Source organism: Nematolebias whitei, chromosome 13 (assembly GCF_014905685.2).
Source record: "Nematolebias whitei isolate Nwh7 chromosome 13, NemWhi1, whole genome shotgun sequence".
NCBI classification, from domain to species: domain Eukaryota; kingdom Metazoa; phylum Chordata; class Actinopteri; order Cyprinodontiformes; family Rivulidae; genus Nematolebias; species Nematolebias whitei.
The window spans coordinates 5,205,347-5,218,184 of NC_056510.1; the positions used below are offsets into that span (position 1 = coordinate 5,205,347).

At 43.7% G+C, this 12,838-nt stretch overlaps 1 protein-coding gene across 16 annotated transcripts in view; it reads left to right on the forward strand.

Moving 5' to 3' along the window:
* Positions 1-10,594: 10,594 nt before the first annotated feature.
* The window catches only part of ttn.2 (titin, tandem duplicate 2), a 202,703-nt gene continuing 200,459 nt past the window's right edge, over positions 10,595-12,838 (forward strand). For all 16 annotated transcript variants that reach the window (XM_037686800.1, XM_037686801.1, XM_037686803.1 and 13 more), the window contains exon 1: positions 10,595-10,800. The gene's annotated coding sequence lies outside the window, so the exon portion shown is untranslated. The remainder of the gene's footprint in view (positions 10,801-12,838) is intronic.

Sequence of the window (12,838 nt, forward strand, 5' to 3'; positions counted from 1 at the left end):
TGATGGAGCTGGAGGCCAAGCTGAAGGTGAACAAACTTCCTGTAACTCCGAACCAGATGAGTTCTGATTGAGTTTTCTGTGTCAGACCGTGATCTCCTCTTCCACGTGACGGAACATACCTTTGTCTTTATCCTGGATGAATTTAACCAGATAGTCAGAGTTTTCCATCACTGTGATGTTTTCAGCTGGAGAGTCTGAAACAGCAGCAGAGTGATGAAGAGAAGAAGGTCAAAGAGGATGAAGAGAGGCAGCAAAGCGGAGAGGAAGAGAAGATGAAACAAAAGGAAGTCATGGATAACTGCAGATCTCAGGAAGCTGCTGACATGGTAGCATAAACAGAGCATGATCTGATTTATTTGGAATATCAGAAGATGACATGAGTCCCTTGAACCCAGCAGGAGCTGAAGGAGACAGGCCACACCCCTGAACTGGCTTCAAAGCATAATGGGAAAGTGGCTGCAGCAGCCAATAGGAATGCTCCGTTAAAGAAGGGTCAGGAGGTCGGCAGACTGACGGCGGACTCAGAGAGCAGGTTGGTACCAACACCTGTCTGATCACCTGACGTCTCTCAAGAGCTTTTGTTGGATCTCTTCAGACCGTTAAAAACAAAACCTTACATCTCTGTTTCTGTTCTATGTTCAGACAGTCACGCTGTGGAAGTTTCACCTCCTCCTGCTCCTCTCTGGAGGCCAACCGACTGGTTCACACCATCAGCAGCCAATCACAGCTCGCCATTATTGAGACACAAGCCACGCCCCCGCTGTTTGTCGTTGGCCCATTGTTCTCTGATATCCAGAAGGAGTTTCAGAAAGAGGTAAAAGGAGAACAGGTTGCCTGCATCTTCTATGGGTCAGACCTGAGTACAGGCGACTTAAAGTCCCCAAAACAAAACATTTTCAGGTTTTCAACATTTTGTGCTACAAACTCACATCTTTCACAAACACACCAGCCATCTCCACTTCTACGCTGATGACACTCCACTTTACATCAACCCTGAGGCTCTGACTCCTCATCCAAACTGTGAACATTTCATTTTAATTTGACCTAGGAGGCTTCAGAACACGTGGAACTCCAACAACAGGAGGCGATGACGGATGACTTTCTGTCCAACGATGAATACGAGTGTCCATCGCCTGACGACGTGTCCCTACCGCCGCTGGCTGAGACCCCCGAGTCCAACATGTTCCAGTCCGACATCGAGGAGAGTATCTGTTTCAGTTCTCACAGCATTCATCTCAGTCTCCAGTCCCACCCCCAGGCAGAACTAACTGGAACTGGTCCTGGTCCTGTCCCACAGCAGACAGCTTCCAGTCAGACAGAGACCTATCTTCACAGCAGCACAAGGTCTGTATGAGAGCAGGGGGATTCTCTTCAGTCTGGTTCTGAACAGTTCTGTCCAGATGTAAGTGTCTGTTTTTGACATGTCATAGGTTCAGATCAGAGTCCAGGTCCTTCCTTCAGAGTCCGTCCACAGTTCCTGAGCCAAGACTCTTTACTAGCACTCTGTGCACCATCCTGAAGGCCAGAGAGTCCAGCACAAATAATTTAACTCGAAGTACTGACCTTTCCCAAGGCAGCCCAGACCTGAAACCCCCACCTGAGTATAACCCGGTTCAAGGGAGCAATGCACCAGATGGTTTTAATGATGTTCCCCAGAGGAGGAACTCTTCTCTAACAACTGTTCAGGATTTGAGTCAGAACCTTCATGCTCAGTCCTTTGGTGGTCTAGACCCAGATTTACACAGTTGGAGCACCTCTGCAGGAGACACCAGTTCCCTTGGACCCTCTAATTCTTCTCAAAGTACCACCAATATTTCTCAAACCATCAGTTCAACAAAACCTTTTTGTGGCTCGGAGAATAAGATCCAACAGGACACAAAGTCCATCAAATGTCCAAAAGAAACCACATCTCAAAGGGATCATCTCACAGAGACCAGCACCAGTTTCATTACCCAGCAGAACTCTGACTTCAGGTCCTTGTTGTTATTCAATCATCTTGTTGAGACAAAGGCCAGTACTTCATCTCTGAGAGGAACCAACCCTCAGTCTGATCCAGTTTCTAAGGCTGAAGACTCAACCCATCTACAGGACACTGATTCTTTTGTATCTTCAGACACCACCATCAAAGATTCAGCAAACTCTCAAAATATGAATCTTCTACAGTCGTCCACATGTTCCAGAAGTGGCCCAGATTGGGCTACAACTCCCTTCCAAACCAAATCCAGAGACGGCAGTCTTACGACAACCACTGGTGTCACCCAGCAGACTGTCTTCTGCCAGTCTCCCCCCTCAGACAGGTTTTGTTCCAACCAGGCTACCAAAGATCAACGTGAGGGCCACATGGGCAGTCTTTCACAATCAACGGGTCCTAAACAACCAACCGATCCTCCGAAATCAACGGGTCCTAAACAAACAACCGGTGTCAACAACTTCGGTATCCGCAGCAGCAGGAGGAGCCTCCACACAGTCCGCCCTCTACATGAGTTCCTGGCCTCCCCATGTGCCCTGCAGTCTGTGCAAGGCCCCAGCATGAGGTCCAGCAGCCAGGCCCAGCTTGCTGATCCTCCTCAGACTCAAGCTTTGACTCATCCAGCTAACCTGCATGTCACACCCACCTCCTCTCCATTCCATTTACTAACTTCACCCAAAGACCCTGACGTTTGTCAGCCCATGGTCGTCTGCGAGGAGATCAGGCTCACACCTCAGATCCAGGGGCCTCCTGTTTCTGCTCCTCCTCCTCAGGTCCAGGCAAGGACTCTGCCATGGGGGAAGGTCTCTAAACCAGGTCCTCCCTGCTTCACCAGGCCTCTGTCTCAAGCCACGGTCATGGAGGGTTCTCCTGTGACATTGGAGGTGGAGGTGATGGGAAACCCAGAGCCCAGGCTCACCTGGTGGGTAGCATACAACCGTCTCCATGGCAACACACAAGCTTCATAATATTATTAACAACTCGACTCACAGAAAGACAACACTCATGTTTGTATTAACACAGGCTGTGGAGCCGAGTCACGGCAGGTGATACTGTAATTACCCACAACGCTAACATCAAGTTCAGGCTCTGATCACAGGAACACGGCGTCAGTTCAGCTGTAGCTCATCGTCCTTCACAAACTAAAACATCCAGGAACAAAAAACCAGAAATGATCAATAGAAACAATTAAACTAGCATTTTATGTAGGCATTCTTATTGCCCACTACCTTGTAGGCCCAAGAGACCTGTAGGGAGAGTTGGTATGTTAGCCCTCAGAGTTAGTTAGGGATGACTCTCCTCTGCAACCACACCAAGTTTTCAGTCAAAGTCTGTAAAACTGACTGAGTTGTAGCCATTGATGTGTTCCCTAAGGCTGATTAGCTATGGCAGCCATCTTGAATTGTGTTAACTTCAATGAAAACGAGTTATGGATGTCTGCTGGACATGGGCACCAGTGACCCCCGTGACCCGAAAAGGAAGAAGCGGGTAAAGATAATGGATGGATGTTTGTCACACATCTTAACATATTCTGCACTTTTCTATTATCACATCAGTGTTTGATTCATGATTCTCACTCTAATGGTTGGGTTTGTCAGTGTAGTTTGTTTGTGAGCACATACATCAACCACAGAACTTAACCTCCTCATACCTGCACAGGTGATTAGAGCAGCAGCTGTTTTAACTGCTTTCTGACCTGCTGTCATCACGGTTACTTCAGGTTTACAGGTGGAGACGTGTCGACCAGCGGCCCGGGCCAGGTGCCGCTGTCAGAGGATTCAGAACCACCCTTACATTACTCAAGGCCATCCTCACATGACTTGATCTCACCCTCAGTGGACTCGGAGGCACCTTTAGGTGATTTGGCACCACCGTCAGAGGACTCAGAACTGCTTTCAGAGGACACAGTGCCACCAATAGGGGACTTGGCACTACCCTCAGAGGACCCAGAACCACCCTTAGAGAAATGGGAACCGCCTTCAGAAGACTCAGAGCCACCCTCAGAAAACTTAATAGCACCATCAGAGGACCCAGAACTGCTTTCAGAAGACTCTGAGACACCTTTAGAGGACTCTGAGCCACCTTTACAGATCTTGTCACCACCCTCATTAGACTTAGAACCATCCTCAGAGACCTCAGAAGTACCCTCAAGGGACTTAGTATCACCTTCAGATGACTCAGAACTACCCTCAGATAAACTGGAACCACTTTCAGAAGACTCAGAGCAACCTTTGGATGACTTGGCACCACCCACAGTGGGCTCAGTGTCCAGATCTCTTGACACTGTATTGCCCTCAGTGGACTTTGTCACCTTCTCATTGGACTCTGTGCTGGCTTCACTGGACTTAAAGGTGCCCTTTGTAGACTCATATCAGCCCACCTTCAATCCCAACTTCTGTCAGTCTGTTGAAAACTGTCCTAAATCTCAACAGTCCGCAGAGAACAGTCCTACCTCTTTCCAGTCTGTCGAGACCATTTCTGACTCATATTGGACGGTGGGGACCAGTCCTGACTCTTGTCAGTCTTTGGAGACCAGTCCTGACACTTATTGGATGGTGGAGACCAGTCCTGACTCTTATTGGTCGATGGAGACCAGTCCTGACCCTCTTCAGTCTTTGGAGACCAGTCCGGACTCTCGGCAGTCAGCTAAAAACAACAGTACCGACAGCGGGGATCAGTGGTTGGGAATTGAAGTGTTTGACATCATCGCTGAGAACTGGAACACCTGGTTCGGGACTCTGTGTGTTCTCCTGTGGTTGATCTACCTGGTATTACTCTGAAAAATCTTTATGTTCTGAGTTGAAGGTATCTGCTGGATGTCTCAGCAGGTAAAGAAGGGATATGTAAACTAAAGACACTTCAACACTGTCCTGTAGGGCTGACTTATGGTCAAATAACTGTCTTTGATGTCCCACAAATAATTTCCCTTTAGTGGAAAAATCATCCGACGATAATAGGTGTTTAAGCTCTGATTAGGCATCAGGCCCTGATCACACGAGAATATCCTCTTCGTTAGTGTTAATGTTTTTTAATTGTTTATCAGGACAAATAAATAAACGAAGAGCCCTCTTCCATGCCAGGTAACGTTGCCAGATAAGAAATGATGAACTATTGTACTGTTGCTTTAAAATTATTATAGTTTGACCCAAACTGTCCTCTGTGCTGAGTGAGGTTGTTGTAAGATGAGGTGTGTGGTGTGTTTGGTGAGCATGTGCACATAAAAGGAGGGGGTAATAAAAAAGTGTTTCTGTTTATCTGGCAACCCTCATGGTGGGCACAGCTGCATGCAGTATCTGCATGATTACAGTTCCATCCCAACAGGTGAATACAGGAATGTTCCTTTGGACCGAGGATGTTGTTGGTTTTGTTCCTACATACTTAAAAAGGATAAGTAGCACATAAAAAGCACTGCTGTCCATTTATTGTAACTGTTGTTAGAGCAGAAAAGCTTCTGACTGCAGCCGCCTGGAGTATTTCACACCTCTGTGGGGATTCCCCTGAAACTCCACTCCGAGATCAGGATCAGAAACCTTCGGTCTTCGGGATATCGAAGGCTGTTGTTGTATAAATCAACAATTAACAGCCGAGCTGCGGGGGAGATCTGTCTGTAGCCACGTGTATCTGATTACCCTGGTGTTTAAATGTTATGAACTGATTTGAATATTTCTGTATGCGTCAAACGAACCTGCTGTGTGACCCATTCTACTTCAGCTGGTGTTGAATAAAGACTTGCTAAAGCATTTAATCTTTGAAATATTTAAAAATAAAGGGATGTTAACATCTAAAATTGTTCAGCTTTGATTTCTGCATGCCCCTGATTCCTGTAAGAACTAAATCTGTAATATGTTTCAAAAAGTTTACTTGGCTCTGATTGGTCTGTTTCAATGGCCTGAACAGGCTCCGCCTACTATCATCATACCATACCGTTTTATTTATAGAGCACTTAAAACAGCGACAAGGCCAACCAAAGTGCTGTACAGACAGAAAACAGGCAACTCTGTTCAGTTCATCTCTTCAGTGGTACAGAGTCCTAGACTCCTAACGTGTGCTCCAGCGGATGATGGGAGTCAAACCTCAAATACTGGTCTGTGTGGGTGGGTTTGTGGTACACCATTTGCAAATGTCCATCAGAGACAGAGACCTCACAGCCCTAGAAAGCCCACCTGCCATTTTTTACATCTTCTTTTGTGAACTTTATATATTTATCCAGAGTTGATGTGGTCAGTGAAACATTGGACTTCCTGAGATTTAACTTTAACCCAGGTGTCATCAACATACCTGAACCAATGACTCGGTGGTGTCCATGAAAAGGACGTCAAGGCTCTCTGTTCTACCTTCTCCATGTACAGGTTTGCAACAAGAATCTCAATAAGTTGTAAGAAGTCACAAAACGTTGTTGATGAAGTTCCTTTTATATCTGGTTGATCCACCATGAGAAGGTGCTGCTTATACGACTGAGTTTGTTGCAGCTCCTCAGACTGAAGAAGTCTTCTGGATAAAATACAAAACGTTTCAACAAAGAAGAATCTGTCCAGAGGACCTGACTCAAACCGGTTAGATTTATCTACCAGGATTATTGAGCATGCATCAGGAGATTAAAAAAGGGTATGTCAAATTTAACATGTCACAGAAAAGGGGGACAGTTGGACATGGAGGCCTCTGCACACAACTTTATTCATAAAATCTCAGCTGTGGAGCTAATGTAAGTTTTAAATATGTTTAATTTAATATCTGACTGGGAAAATATTTTCACTACAAATACTGCCTCTATTAGCTCTAATGCCTAATTTGATCAAATATGAGTATTAAATTATGTGAACACGGTCTGTCATACATCCTTCCGCTGCGTGTCCGTGTCATCAGATTTGTAAGTACATATTAATTTGATTGCTCCTATGATACATTTGAAAATAGCCGAATGGACCCCTCAGAGTTCTTGTTTAAAGTCTGTCGTTTTTTAATTTAGTCAAATGAACGGTTTTGTATAAAAAACGACTTTTATTCGAGCGGGGCAGCGGGTCGGAACCGCCCTGACAGAGACTGACCGTTAACCGACGGTTAACGCTGAAACTCAACGGTAGGAATTCTCTCAAAGTGTTTGAAACATCTCAGCATCTGAGATCAAAACCTGAAACAATTTGGAATGAGATCACTTTCAAGGTGAATTCGGCTGAGATATGATACGCCATAAGTTAAAGAGTGAGCAGGAAACAACCAAAGAACTGCAACATGACGTCACCGATGTGCTAATTGCTAGTGTAGCTAGCAGTGGTAGCTAGTAATTAGCTACGGGGAACGGATTGTGACACAGACACACCTGAGGTAAACAGGTAAAAAAAAAGGTTGATTTTTTAAAAGTAACTTATTGTTAATCATTTTATCAATCGGTGAACATTTATTTTTTAAAGTTTCAAGTATTATTTTCAAGCAGTTTTTAGTATTTGATATCGCTTTATAATGTAGCTAGCTGTTTTTTTTTTAATATTTAATTTCTTCCATTTTACTTTTTATTTTACTATGCTTTTTTTTAAATTATTGTCTACTGTTGTCATCATTCTTTGTTCAAAATAAGTCTCTCTTGCAAATGAGTCCTCGATAACGTTTGAAGTGAAAATAATAGAAAGTCGTGTGTAAAGATTTTAAACAGAATCGGGTTAATGACCAGTGGAAAAATGAAAACCAGGTGTTAACATGTTATGTAGGAAGTTTATTTCTGACTTTCCTGGGTTCTACAATAACTGGTGCCCCCCTGGACTTGAGTTTTGATTTGCATAAAAAATAGGTTTAGTAAAACCTCAAACATAAAAACTAACATTATTTCTGAGCAATTACTTCAAGTTCAAGTTAAAATATCTTTATTATCCTCGAGGGGCAATTACTTTCACAGTCAGTAGATCTACTGCACAAGATGTTAAGACATTAAAATAACAATATGGAAGTCATCAATATTAAAATTCTTAAAATTCTAGAATGTGTCTGCATGTTGGAGCAGCTCTGTTGCTTTCGTTCTGAGATTTTGCTTTTGGAAACTTTAATTCCTGGTTTTCTGGATGTAAATCACATTTTTTGGATGATTGTTTCCTCTGGTATCGGACGCTGTGCAGCTGGAAGGATTTTTACTGAGACTTTTTTGGCTTTGGACATTTGTTATGATGCGTAACCATGGCAACAAGGCAGTTTTCCACAACAACAGCAACTGATTAACATCTCAAAAGCTCAAATAATATCTCAACTACGGTCCCAACTCTCAAATGAGTTGAAAAGGATGTTATGTGGACGCATTCTCATCTACCTGCCAGCTGTGCTAGAGTGCCTGACCACTGAGATCCTGGAACTAGCAGGAAACATGGCTCATGACAGCGGAAGGACAGGATCGTCCCTCGGCACCTACAGTTGGCTGTCCGCAGCTATGAGGAGCTCTGCAGACTGCTGGGAGGAGTGGCCATCGCTCTGGGAGGAGTTCTGCCCAGCATTCAGGCGGTCCTACAGTCCAGGGGAATCGAGAGGCCAGCCGAGTCTGGGTGGACGGATCGGACAGCATCTGCAGCCAGTTTCTTAGGATCCACTGAGGGATGGACCTTTACAAGAGCCATCAGCATCTATAACATCTCTTAATGAAATGAGGATAACGAGTTACAACAACAAAATAATTTCCCTTTGGGATTAATAAAGTATTTTTGAATTGAATTGAATTGAATATTCAATGAGAAACTTGATCGCTACAAGGATAAATGAGATTTTCAGTCTGTTCGTTCTACATCTGGGTTGCAGATACCTGTGTCCAGATAGAAGCAACCTGAACTCACCATGGAGTGGATGATCAGGATCGGCCAGAATCAGCCTGGCCTTTTTCACTGACCTCGCCTTGTGTAGGTCAGTGAGATTCTGTATGTCAGTGAGGATCTTAAGGTCACTGAGGTTCTGTAGGTCAGTGAGGCTTTCTAGGTCAGGGAGGTTTTGTAGGTCAGTGAGGATCTGTAGGTCAGTGAGGTTCTGTAGGTCAGTGAGGATCTGTAGGTCAGTGAGGATCTGTAGAGCTATGTCACCAGTTCTGCTGCACATCCTGACGATCCTCGAGAGTTTGTTCCTGTTTGTGCATGTCAAAAGTCCAAACCAACAGATGAAGGTGAAAGTTGAGACTCAATAAAACATTCTCATAAAAGTCGAATCAACATTAAACCACAGAGCTTCTGATAAAAACACATTCTCTGGTGAGTCTTCTTACAAAGTGAGTTCACATGGGGGTCAAAGGTCAGTTTGTCATCAAGAACAGTTCCCAGTTATTTATATTGATGCACCACCTGGACAGCTTCACCGTTAATGACCTCAGGAGCTGCAACTGAAGAGTCTTTTCTAAAATCAATGACCGTCTCCTTTAACTTAGAAACATTTAACTTAAAAAGGACGACTCACCGTTCAGTGAAGTCCCTGATCTCAGGCCCAGGGTCTGGGTCATCACTGCTCAGAAGGGACAGGATGACAAAGTCATCAGCAAACTTGTAAGATGTGACGCTGTGGGAACTGGCTGCAACAATTGTTTGTATATAAAATGAATTAGGAGTTAAAAATATAAATTTGTTGTTAATTAAAAACCAAACCTAAAATCTAGTCCCCCTGAATTAGGACAGCCGGTCTAAAACCAAGTCCTCAGCATCAGGATGCAGTGTGTCACGTTATACAACTAATATTTTGATAAATATAAGTTTATTGGAAGACTAGCTTCAGTAAGTTGAGTAGTGACAGGTTTTTGTAATTCGTAAAATCAGTTGTAAATAATCAAACAAAATAAAATAGACTTGTTTGTGTCTTAAAGTGACTCCGTAACTCCTGCATTCGTCAAATAAACTGAATATGATTTTGGTGCCCCCCCCCGGGACTTTCAGTGCCCTCCCCCTCTCATGCCCCACCCCACATTAAAGACTTTCTGGAGACACCCCTGTCACACAAACAAGGTCTCACCCAGAACCGAAACCTGAAGGTGGACCCTTATGTTTTCATCGTTACTGAAATACTTCCTGACCCTCCAGACAGTTTTAAATCAAACATTAGAAATAATTTAACTTTCAGAGTCGGCCTGATTCAAGATGGCCACCACTGCCAACTGGCTTTAAAAAACAGGACGGTGGCTAAAAATGAGTCCATTTGACAGATGTTGACCCAGAACGTGGTTTGGCAGTCGCTGATGCAGCTTAGATGTGGTCCACCTGGAACTGAAGTCTAATATCCCTGTTGTGCAGGAACTATGAGGCGGCCATGAAGAAGAAAAGCATGCTGGGTAATATGGTCTGCTGAGTCACAGTTCTAAGCGTTTCTGGATCCTTCTCATGATAAACCTGGGATTTGATCAGGTTTAAATGAATAATAGTAATTATAATAAATGAATAAAGTCAAATTAATTCCTATGAATAAACAATATAATAATAAATAAAACTTTTTGCTTAGGTAAAGTGCTGGTTCTGCTCAGCTTGTGTCCAAAAGAACATTTCACAGATCAACTTCTTAAGCTGTGATGATGATGATGAGTCGTCCTCCCATGGTGCCTTGCAGCCTGACCAATCACAGGCCACGCCCTGCGTGATGTCAGCGGGGTATAAAGAGCGGGGCGGCTGCCTGACCCCCCCTGAGCAGGGTCAGCGTTCCCGGCCGGAGGAACCGCTGTCAGGAGGAAAAACAGAACTACACGCCGCCGGCCTGTAGTTTTGTTTTTTTTAAGGTCTTCCTGCACCGCTCAGTTGCTCTTCTGGACTTTCTGACCCGGGTTCTGGACTCAGACCTTCAGCTTCCTGCAGACCGCCCAGACTTGGGCCCCCTGGGCACCCTTGTGCAGACAAGTGAGTGAAGTTGTGAGTGTGGGTGTGATGTTTTGTCCTCTTCCAGGTTGGAGCTGTTTCGGCTGTTTGCTGCTGAAGGTGATGCAAAGGTCCCAGAATAGCAGCTGAAGGTCCGATGGCTTTTTAAGGGCAGCAGTTGCGGGGCTATCACTGCTCAGATATGTGGCCCACATGGTGCCTGTCCGTCAAACTGGAGGATGGGGGGGTTATTTTTAGGTCCGTCCACCCCCCCTCTGGGATCTGTGGGGTGACTGACAGCAGCAACACCTCTCTGAGGCTCTGTGTCAGGTTCTGTTTTAGGTTCTGATCCAGTTTATTTTCTTCTTCTGCTCTGTCTTTAATCACTTCAGAGACCCCCCACCCCACCCCCCATAATTATTTTGATCGGTTCTGAGACGAACAGGTCCAGAACCATTTCACTGCAGATGTTTTTTTATAATCACAACATATATTGAGTTATTTGCAGAGGCAGAAGGTTCTTTGACTGGATCTTTAAACTTTCTACTGGTTCTGACCCGAAAACTTTTACAGAAGAAAGTTAATCATCAATGTATGGATGTAAAAAATCATCAGGCGTCGGCATCAGAAACAAACAGAACTTTTAGTTTATCAAATCGAAGTCATTCTGGTTCTGGTTCTGACTGAGAGGAGGCAGCAGATTTAAACTTTAATGAAAAGTAGTAAATTAATGTAAACTTTGATAAATCCTACATTAAATTAAAAAAAGTAAAAAGTTAAAAAATGGATCCAAGAAGAACAGTTAGAAAAGTGAATTTAACTTGTTTTAATTTATTTAATTTAATTCAGTTTATTTTTCATCATATTTTAGATAAAATGTTTCAAACTCTGTTCTCACAGAACCAATCGGTTCAGCTGGAACCAGTTCTGGTTCGGGTTCTGGACTCCCAGGGGTCTTTAGACCTGGTCTCAGAGTAGCTTTAGAATCCTGCCGTGAAGTTTGAACCCGATCTTGGTTCTGTTCTGTCTGAACGCTCTGAAACAAAGAAAAGTTTTTAATGGTTGATCATTTTTTAAAAGGTTTAATCCAAAGACACTGAAACAAAAAAGAAAACTTCAAAGAGACTTTATGCTGATAAAAATATCTACTGATGGAACCAGTTTCTAATTTTAACGTTTGGTTTAAAGTTTCTAGACTTATACAGATGTATACTTTATGCTTCATGAAGAAAAAAACTGCTGAATTTTAACTTCTATGAACTAAAAATGAAAGATTTTTGTGGGGCAGCACAGTGGTTGAGTGGTTAGTAGTTTTGCCTCACAGCAAGAAGATCACGTGTTCAAACCCCGGGTTTGTTCTGGGGCTTTCTATGTGAAGTTGACATTTTCTCCTTGTGGGTTTTCTCGGGTTCCCTCCCACAGTCGACACACGTGAGGCTGCCTTCAGACCCAGTCCTCCCTGAAACACAGGTGTGTAATCTCAGTGGGACTCACCTGAACAGAAACAAACGTTAAGCTTTTAAGGTTAAATGGCTCCGACTCAGTCTGAGTCAGACAGGGTCCATGTTGAGTCACTTGGGTTCATGCTGTTAAACCCAACAGTCGGTCTCTTTGCTGCTGCTGCGCCACCTACAGGTCACATGACTCTGCCGCTGCCTCTGATTGGTTTGTTGTTGCAGGTGTGTTTGTTTGTTTGTTTGTTGTTTTCTGGTTGTTGTTTTTGCAGATGATTTAGATTCTGTTCATCTTTGATTCTGAACTTGTAATCTGTTTTCTTGAATTTTATTTTGATATTATGGAAATCACGAGAGTAGAAAAAAATGGTAGGTTATTTTTATTTCTTTTATTTTGTAGTTTTTGGTTTTAGTTAACAAGATTGGATCAAAGAATCTAAGGTCAACTTAAACTTCAAGAGTGACCTGTTCCTGAATTTGTGCTTCAATCAGTCACTTGACCAAATAACCAATCAACCCAGTGACTAACCACCCAACTGACCCAACAACCAACCAACCAACTAACCACTCGACCCATCAACCCAACCAACCGACCGACCCATCGATCCAACGACCAACCAATCAAT